General features: G+C 45.0%; 1 long non-coding RNA gene across 1 annotated transcript; it reads right to left on the bottom strand.

Annotated features, from left to right (window-relative positions):
• Positions 1-735: 735 nt before the first annotated feature.
• Positions 736-9488, bottom strand: LOC123593120. Its single transcript, XR_006710136.1, has 3 exons — positions 9277-9488; positions 7651-7782; positions 736-1255 (listed from the first exon to the last, which is right to left on the bottom strand). It is a non-coding gene; the product is annotated as an uncharacterized LOC123593120 (long non-coding RNA).
• Between the last annotated feature and the right edge of the window lie 928 nt (positions 9489-10416).

Raw genomic sequence — 10416 nt, 5'->3', positions numbered from 1 at the left:
GTTGCTTTCAGAGTCTTAGTCCCCCAAGAGTCTGCCCCAAAGGATCATTCCACTCAGCCTCCTAAAATATCACTTTGCTCCTCTCTTCACCACAAGTAACCCAAGCTCTTGGATTCTCACATTGGATAGGATGACTGAAAGAACCTAATGAAGCACAGGACGAGATTTTCTGGTGAACCAGAGATGAATCTCTCTCCCCTCTTTCCTGTATCCCTCTTCCTAGGATGACTTATGCAGTGACAGGGCCCAGTGCAGCCTGGGATTGATACTGGCTCAGAAACCTATAGGGAATATAGGGAATATAGTCTCTGGACTCTCCAGAGGAATATTTCCATCTGTTGCCTCTTTGCCTGAGTACCTTTTTGGAGCCTATCTCCCCTCAGTGAACTCTTACCATCTTTTCCCCCTCCTTGTGTCCTATTTTCTCAAAACACCTACTTGTCACTTATTTTACCACCACCACTGGCTTTCTTTTTGTGAAAATTTGCGTGGAACTGCTAATTTTCACAAAAGGTTTCTGAGCATTGTTTTGTTTAGGAACCCATACTTCCTTTCTATGTATGACATGACAGGGAATTTTAGAATTCTAGTTGTTTGGCCTGTTAACAATATTGTCCATCCCTAGATCCCTTCTTGGTTGAGTCTTATCACCTAGGAAATCATTTGATTAATTCCATGATACTTCTAGCAAAGGAAGTCGGATGGCACCGAAGGAAAGTAAGTACAAACCCAACAGACAGTGTAATTAATTGCATGTTGTAGCCGGGCACTGGACTCGTACCGAGGAGTGACTAAGGTAAAAAAACAAACAAATAAACAAAGAGTATTAAAGATAAAGACCTTGGAGGTATCCTGGTTAACAGACAAGAAGTGTTAACAACTGAAACCTTAACTTTGCAGAGAGGAAAGAACAAAGGAAAAGAGCAAAAGCACGTGCAGGTTAAAGCGCCGCAGCGGGTGGCTCTGGTGGTCTTGTCTGGTGGATCTTGAGGGAAGGCGGCACTTCCTGTGGTTACCAGTGCGGTCCCAATGGTCTTGGGTGGGAGGTGCAACTTCCTGCTGTTATCTGTTCTGGAATGATTCCTCAGATTTCTCTGTGTGAGGTCTCAGGACAGCCTCCCAGGGATTTCGTGTGGCTTATGCCTTTTGACTTGGGAGGCATGGGTTCCCTGTTGTGTTAGTTGTTAACAGTACCTTGTAAGGTCCTTCTTATGGAGGTTTGACTGCATTCTTTCTTTGAGGTCTGACGTAGTAACTTAAAAAAGTAAGGAAATTTGTGTTATTATTCAAAAGAATGCTAGGACAGAGAGTTAATAGAATATTTTGGTGATTCAAAAGAAAACTCTTATCTAGGCAGAAAATAACTGAGGTCATTTTATGGAAAGAAAACACGAATTTTATTCTTTTTGTGTATTGTCTATGTTACAATTTGCAGTAAGAGATTTAGAAGACTTTTCTGTGAATAAATCAATTAACATTGAATATATCCTTGAAATTATCTTTTTGTCATTTATAGAATTAAAGTTTATTAATGTACCTCTGTATGTATATGCAGACATACATAAATATGTATGTATAATAAAGTTAACTTTAATCTTAAAATATAATTTATCTAAGGGGCACCTGGCTGGCTTAGTCAGTAGAGTGTGTGATTCTTGGTCTCAGGGTTGTGAGTTTGAGCCCCATGTTGGTTGTAAAGATTACTTTAAAAAAAAAAAATCTTTAAACATTTATATATTCTATTAATCTACAGTCCTTATATAATGTATGTGAATAAGGATAAATTAAAACTATTATATATATTACACATATATTTCAAAGCTTAGAAACTGTTCAGGTATCCAAATATTATATATCAAGTAATTCAACATTTTCTAAAGTCTTAACATTTTAATTAAGTATATGGAAATTATAATTTTAGTTAAAACATTAAATCCTTATGATTCATAGTATTGTACGAATTTTACAAGATCAGAACCCTTTAAAAGACATCTGTCCTATGATTTTACTTAAACACAATTTTATATTTTGTAATCTTGAAAAGTTTGCTTCAACCGTGATTCTTTTCTTGTCCCATAAAACCAACATACAAAATTTAGAAGGTTTAAATCTTGAAGTTTTAATCTTAGTTTTATATAAACTAGAATACTGTCTTAGCATTAATCTTATATAATAAAACCAGGGCAATAACTTTATATAATAAAACCAAGGCAAGGGCGCCTGGGTGGCTCAGTCAGTTAAGCATGCCACTCTTGATTGTGGCTGAGGTCATGATCTCAGAGTTGTGAGATCAAGCTGCGAGTTGGGATCCATGCTGAGCATGGAGCTTGATTGGGATTCTCACTCTCCCTCTCTCTCTGTCCCTTCCCTGCTCATGCGCTATCTCTCTCTCAAAATAAATAAACATTAAAAAAAAAAAAAACCCACAAGGCAATATAGGCATAGATTGTCTCTAATCAATATGATTAACTCATTCTAATTTATCCAAAATTTATTTATGAGACAATTACAGGATACTTTAAAAAAATACACTTTATAAACTTTGTATTCATCAAACAAAATTTAAGTAATCTTAAAGTCATAATTAAAAGCTCTTATATTAGGGGCACCTGGGTGGCTCAATTGGTTGAGCATCTGACTTTGGTCCAGGTCATGATCTCACAGTTTGTGAGTTCGAGCCCTGCGTCAGGCTCTGTGCTGACAGCTCGGATCCTGGAGCCTGTTTCGGATTCTGTGTCTCCCTCTCTCTCTGCCCCTCCCCAGCTCATGCTCGCACTCTGTCTCTGTCAAAAATAAATAAACTTAAAAAAAAATTTAAAAGCTCTTATATTGAAGCTAAGTTCTCTCATAGCTATAGTAATGAAGGCTACTATTTAAATACATTTGTCTACATTTTATAATGCAAAATAGTTTACTGACATTTTTATTTTCTTTATTCTTTGACATTTTTGACTATATAGTATGCAAAATAATGACCATGATTTTTTTTTTTTTTCTGAGCAATTGATCTTTAAAAATTCCCAAGTGAGGGAAAAACAGAGGGACAGACCAACAACAAAGTAAGTGGGGTGCCTGGGTAGCTCAGTTGGTTAAATGTTTGACTTCTGCTCAGGTCATGATCTTGTGGTTAGTGAGTTAGAGCCCTGCATTGGGCTCCCTGATGGCAGTGTGGAGCCTGCTTGGGATTTTTTCTCTCTCCTCTCTCTCTGCCCCTCCCCTGCTTTCTCTCTCTCTCTCTCTCTCTCTCTCTGATAAATAAATAAACTTTAAAAAAAAGTAAGAGGTAGCTTTAGACAAATATGAAATTATCAATGTAAAAGATTATCTTTTCGGGGCGCCTGGGTGGCTCAGTCTGTTAAGTGACTTTGGCTGAGGTCATGATCTCACGGTTCGTGGGTTTGAGCCCTGCGTCGGGCTCTGTGCTGATTGCGCAGAGCCTGGAGCCTGCTTTGGATTCTGTGTCTCCCTCTCTCTCTGCTCCTCCCCCCACTCACGCTCTGTCTCTCTCTCAAAAATAAATAAATATTAAAAAAAAAAAAGGTTATCTTTTCTCTGTAAGGAGAAGGGAGAAAGTTTAGATGCAGGAAAACCTGTTTCATATATACGTAGACCCAAAAGAAAAAGTCATTATAGGTTTAAACAGTAACTCAAGCCCTTGACAATTTTATCAAGCCATACAATTAAAAGCCAGTGTTTATTAATCCCTACAGAATGGAAACAGAGGGGAAATCTACATTAATCACAGTGATCTCTCTCTTTTAGACCAGTTATACAATCTCCTGAGAGTTTCTGTTCCCTTTTTGCCTTAGGCATTTCTCAAATGAACATTCCTGTTCATGTCAAAGTTCCCCTAGTGGCCACTATAATTCTAATTTATCCTCGATGAAGTTATGCCAGGTGCTAGTACAGACTTATTAGCAGACAAGCCCATGAGAGATTTTTTGACTGTTGTTCAGAGGTAAAATATCACTTGTGTTTTAAGTCCTCAGCCCTAAGGTTAGGCTGCTTCTACTTGCTGACCTGGGAAATCAGCAGCCACCTGGCTCTGTGTGGAGAGATCTTTCAAAGCCAATTTCTCATACCCAGAGAAGACTGGAGAAAGTTCTCATAGACAAACAGAAGCTGGTGGACAAACATAAGGCAGAAGATGGTGTTAAAAGTCAAACTTCACCAGGGGACACTCAGGTCTGACCAGAAACCAAAAATTCTAGCAAACAAATATTAAACTGGTTGTATCTTTGGTCCTTTGATATCGGAATCTAAATTCAGTGTAAAATCACACAATCAGAGACAAAGAGACCTTCAATGTCTTGAGATTCAAGGAGTCTCAGATATGCACATTAGTACTGAGTTAAGGAGGCCAAAGCTTAGTAGGGAGGGTATTGACCGAGTATCAAGAGAACCTCCAAGTGTCCTAATCAGGACACCAGGAACAAACTTATAGTTGACAAAGTCAGGTTTATTGGCTTGTTGCAACGAGGGAGGTCACATACCAGAGGAACCATGGCATATGCCACCAAGAAAGGGAAAAATTATGATGTAGTTTTAAGAAGGGATGGCATTTAGGTGAAATTTATTTTTTTAAAACATTTATTTATTTTTGAGAGTGAGAGAGAGAGACAGAGAAAACGAGTGGAAAGGGGCAGAGAGAAGACACAGAATCCAAAGCAGGTTCCAGGCTCTGAGCTGTCAGAACAGAGCCTGATGTGGGGCCCAAACTCACTAATTGTGAGATCATGACCTGAGCTGAAGTCAGACGCTTAACTGCCACCCAGGCGCCCCTGAAATTAATATGAAACAGTATTTTGATAAGTTAAAGCAAAGGAGGGCTGGATGTAAAAGGGATAACATCAGGTCTGGATGGTGAAATGAGACACAAGGTCTCCTTTTCTTAGAAACTACAAATTAAGATAGATGTAGAATGTTATACCCCTGAACCCCTATCTTGAATCTGTACCTGGGTTGGATATCAAGGCAGTTGCTCTGTGTCAAAGTGAATTAGATCCTGTAGGCAACAGCAGGATGTTTTGTTCTTACTGACATTATTTCAAAAATGATGTTTCTGATAAACTATGATTTTAGAAAGCAAGATTTCTTAGTAACAAAGTAATAGTCATGCTACTGAGTGTCATTAGGACACTTTACAGCTGCAGTGTTTCCTTGGGAGAAATAGAATTTTCTGCTAATTTTGCAGCTGGCTTTATCTGTGTTCTGTGTCTGTTTTCCCAGCTTGATGAATGACATGGGGGGTTTTCATTGTCTCAGGCCAAACTAATTTTCACTTTCTCAACATGTAACTCAGTCTCTTGTTTTACCAGCCTGTAGAACTTGCCAGAAGAGGGGCGCCTGGGTGGCGCAGTCGGTTGGGCGTCCGACTTCAGCCAGGTCACGATCTCGCGGTCCGTGAGTTCGAGCCCCGCGTCAGGCTCTGGGCTGATGGCTCAGAGCCTGGAGCCTGTTTCCGATTCTGTGTCTCTCTCTCTCTCTCTCTCTCTGCCCCTCCCCCGTTCATGCTCTGTCTCTCTCTGTCCCAAAAATAAATAAACGTTGAAAAAAAAAATTAAAAAAAAAAGAACTTGCCAGAAGGAAGCTGTGGTGGCATGGGACTTTTTCTGGAAGTGATTAATCTCTTCCCTTCTTTTCTGTTTCCCTGCTTCTTAAGATGGGCTGTGCAATTTTGGGGCCCCAGTGCTGCCTGCGGTTGTTCCCGAAGGAGGAACCCACAGGGAACAGAATGAGAAAGCAAGTCTTGGGATGAGGTTTATAAAAGGTGTACAGCTTTCTCCACTATCCAAAACTAGTGTGTTCCTATGAAAACTTTCATAAGCCAAAGAAGAAAAAAATAGCATAAAGCAAACATTACCATTTCTAGAAATTATTTTGAATGTTCCCACCTTCCCCCCCCCCCAAAAAAAAACTTCTTAGGCTTTTCTGATACCTTAGGGCACATCTTGCTAAGGGAGGCACAGAATAAATTGAGATAGAGCACAGATGCTCACAGACATAGTTCAGAGCTCTGGTGGCTGGATACTGAGATGCTGAGTGTAGTTCCTGGGGAAGGAACTTGGTGGGGTCGCTCTCACTGCCACTGCTACTGCTTGGGGTGTGGCCTGCCTCTATAACTGCAACACAAATGCTGAATGCTATTTTCACTCTTCACCTTTTGATGGTAAAAGCAAAAATTCTCTTTGGAATTCTTTCAGGTAATGAAAACAGGTAGTAATGTAGGTCTTTCATAAAAGCAAAGTGGGGGAAGTACATGTATCATGGGTATAGGATGTTCTAATGGGCAGGGGCAGTATGCCTTAGGGGCCCTTACCCTCTCCAGACCCTCTTGTTCCTATTCTGTGTCAGTAACTGCTGGGTCAAAACCTGAGCAGGGAGGGTTGGGAAGGCATCCGTGTGGAGGGTGACCTTCTGTTTTTAGCAGGCCTGTGAAAGATGCTGCTCTGTCAGTGTCCCCTTTGTTCCTTCGGCTCCTCTGCCTGAGTTGTCTTTAACTCTGGCCTCCACTCTTTTACCAGACCTTCCAGAAAACCCATTACCAGCCCTTCAGGCTGAGCCCATTCACTGTTTTTTTTAAACTTTTTTTTTTTTAATGTTTTATTTTTGAGAGACAGAGAGACAGCATGTGAGCAGGGGAGGGGCAGAGAGAGAGGGAGACACAGAATCCAAAGCAGGCTCCAGGCTCGGAGCTGGTGGCACAGAGCCTGATGTGGGGCTCGAAATCACAGAGCTGTGAGATCATGACCTGATCCAAAGTGAGACGCCTAACCAACTGAGCCACCCAGGCGCCTCTGAGCCCATTTGCTTCTGGCCTATTTATCAGCCTCCCTTCCCAGGACCCTGCAGAATCCTGTCAACCCTTGCACCTCCCTAGCTCGTGTCTGACTCTGCTCCCACAGAGCCTGTTTCCTTCTCTCTGTGCTCTGCCCTTCACAGTGGGCCCCACTCCCTCATCCCTGCTTTCCCCCTCTTACTGCTGCCAGAGGCTCTCCCAAATTCTCAATCCTCTCTTTTACCACTCCAATGATGGCTTTATCTCCTCTGCCTGGGAATCCTCCTTGCCTTGGTCTCACCTCATCTTTCACTATCCTTCCTTCATCCCCACAAACCAGTTTCCTCATTTTTCCCCCAAGATCCCTCTGCTTCCATTTGACCCCAGGCTCCCTTATTCAGTCTCATCACTGGGCACCAGATCCCTTTTTGCCCTGGAGCTACAATCCTAACAGACCGTCTTCTACGCCCCTCATTTACCCTTCCTCCTCTCCTCTGGAACACACAGAACTACTAGACCCTCTTACGCAACCAGATCCCACCTCTTCGTATGATGCTACCCTCTTTGTAAGGACCTCAGCTTCCCATTTCTCACCAATACCTCATTCCATTCACTCCATGAATCCCACTGATTCATTTGCCTGTCTGCCCCCTCCACCAACTGTCTCTACCCCACCATTGCTGGACTCTAACAGTGTTGGTTTTTGGCTTGATTTCAGTCTTACTGAGCACTGTCCCAGAGAGCTCATCTTCAGAAACCCCCTTCTGTCTGGCCTCTTCTGTTGCAACAACCTCAAGCATTGATTGCTCAAAACACTTGCTCATTTCCACCTTCTGGTGGCAGGTGTCTGCTGAGGACTTGTTTCTCCCTACCTTCTCATACTGTGATTTCCAGCAGGAGTTTTTGTCTCTTTGTCCATCAGGTTCTATCTCTGGGTAGATCCTGTAACCAGATATGTAGATGCAGGTAGACATGCTTTCCTCAGCTCTACTGTCCAGAAGCTCCTGGAGGTACAAGTCACAAAGAGTACAGATTTCCAGATTTGGGGGGACAAAGAGGAGGGGATAATTTCTTTAAAAACTTTTTTTTTTATTTATTTATTTTTGAGACAGAGAGAGAGACAGAGCATGAGCAGGGGAGGGCCAGAGAGAGAGGGAGACACAGAATCCAAAGCAGGCTCCAGGCTCTAAGCTGTCAGCACAGAGCCCAACGCAGGGCTCGAACCCATGAGCTGTGAGATCATGACCAGAGCCGAAGTCAGATGCTTTACCGGCTGAGCCACCCAGGCACCCCTTTCTTAAGGAGGGGATCATTTCTAAAGCAACAGAGGACACATTACCAACTCCATTGTTCTGTGATTCCCTTAGTGTCACTTGCTGTTCAATAGACCTCTGACTCTTCTGGATATGTGAAGGTGAACTAGAGAAATTGCATAGTCTGTAGGAACTTACAAATCCCCAAACCTTCAGAGACTCTGCAGCAGAAATGTAGCTAGTTCTTCTGAGGTCCTTACTCTGCACAGCAAGTCCCTGTTGGCTACTCTCCTGTCCTTTGACCGTTGTCCCTCACCACTTTCTCTTATTTAGTCTCTAATGCCCTCCTCCTGCAACCCAAATGCAGATAACCAATCCCCAGACCTTTTCCCCCACCGTTGGAGGAAAGTTCTAGAGAGGAAGAACTTACCAAAGAAGGAGGGTACCTTCTCTAAGTTGAGTTTCCACTTTAGGAATATGATAATGGAGATAAATTTAGGAATGAATTGGAATTCTTTCAAGGATTAAACAGTTGAGGGAGATAGTCAAGGTCAAAGCATCCCCAGCTCTGGAGCAGCCTGGGTCAGCAGAAGCCCTGTGTCCATAAGCTTCAGGCCCAAGGAAAAGCCAGAAAAAGAATGTAGCCCCAAAGGATGAGAGGGCCCTTAGGATATCCAAAACATACATGCATCAAAGAAAGGAGGTAGGACTTGGGGACATACCAATCCAAGCAGTCACCCTCCCAGCCCAGGGACTTAGGTGACACCCTAATGAACAAGACCCATAGTTTTTGCCCCAGCTGGAATAAAGTAACAAAACATCACTTGGGAACAAAGGATGAGATGCTGTTTCAGCGGCTTTGTCCTGGGACACAGGCTAAGGGCAAGTAGGTTGCTTCCAAAAACTCCATCACCTGTGCGTTGTCCATATCCAAGTTGAAACCAGAGGGGTCTGGGTAAAGTATCACAGTCATTGTTACAAGCATTTGGGACACATCAGTGAGAAAAACAAAACTCCCTGCCCTTGTTGAGTTTACATCATTGGTTCTTGAGTCTCCTTCCCCTCAAACTGCACAAAACTCTATCAGACCTCCTTAATTTTCCTCAAGCCTCCTCCTCAACACCTCCTCAACACATTTTGCTGTGTGGCCTGCTCCTGAAAGGTACCGCAAGCCTTCCCATGGGAGCCTTTCGTCATCAGATCTTCTAAAGGGTTGCATCCCACCCTCCTTTCCTCCTTCCTTACTGCTGTGTGAAGGAGGGGTCCTTCCGGGAGGCCTTCCTTGACCCTCCCAAAGAAGGATGGGTGTCTTCACTTTCATCATCACAACTCTTGTTGCACTATGTTGCAACTCTGGGCGACCTTCCCTCTTCTCTGAGCTTCCCTGGGGGGCCTTCTTTCTCTCCCTCACTGCTGGCCTGTGTGTCACACCCAGGTAACGGTCAATAACCGTGAGGGAATTGACGACGGAGATTGGAGGAAGCCTCTGGGGGCGGGGCTGCATCCCGGGGCGGGGCCACGCCAGGGCGGGGCCACGTCAGGGGCGGGGCCGAAGTCTGGGGTGGGGCCGAAGTCTGGGGCTCTCTTCAAGCTTTCAGGTGGTGGTCAGCCTGGCTTCCCTTCAGGATGTTGAGTCGGAAAGGAAAAGCAGGGGCTTCCCCCTCACGGACCGGGTTAGGATGGGGCCTTCCCGCTCTGCCTGCGGGGCTTCACCAGCAGTTCCTCACCTCAGCCCGCAGGGCATTACACTGGGGCCGCACGGGCCCTGGTCGGCCTATGAAGGCTCGGAGAGGCCTCAAGAGACCCTGAGCGCCTACCGCCCTCTCTGCGGGAGCTCGGCGCAGGTCACCTCCATCAGCCTCACTGACTGCTGCCTGTTGAGGCCGCACTGCCCTGGCTGCCCGGCAGGTCCCTGGGCCCAGGTCCCAGTGCCATGGTCCCAGGGGCTGGAGCGCTATGCACACCTGCCTAGTGAGGCCGCCGCAGGGGTGGAAGAAGTGGAAGGGGCCGGAGAGCCTTGTTCAACGCCGGGTTCTGGCTGGCCCACAGACTGTGCTGCAGCTGCCGCGGGGGCTTGGCGAGGCCAGCGTCTCATGCTCCCCCACGACCAGTATCCACCGAGGGTGCCCGGCCAGCGCTGGAAACTGTTTTCTGGAAAGCTGCCAGGAAGTCCCGGGCGCCTCCAGCAAGGCCGGGCGATGGCTCCTGAGAGCGCCCAGGGGAAGGCCCTCAGCACAGCCTGACGGTGGAGGCACGAGGTCACCCCTGAGTGGCAGAGACGGAAGCCCGTGCAGACTCCGGAGTCCCAGGTCCTACCGCGCGGCGCAGGCCTCCAGCACAGCGCATGGAGTTGCCTTCACCACTCAGGTAGGCTTCTATCCAGCC

The sequence above is a fragment of the Leopardus geoffroyi genome, chromosome D4 (genome assembly GCF_018350155.1).
Source record: "Leopardus geoffroyi isolate Oge1 chromosome D4, O.geoffroyi_Oge1_pat1.0, whole genome shotgun sequence".
NCBI classification, from domain to species: Eukaryota; Metazoa; Chordata; class Mammalia; order Carnivora; family Felidae; genus Leopardus; species Leopardus geoffroyi.
The sequence above is the reverse complement of the archived record's forward strand: the minus strand, read 5'-3'. Positions and strand labels throughout refer to the sequence as shown.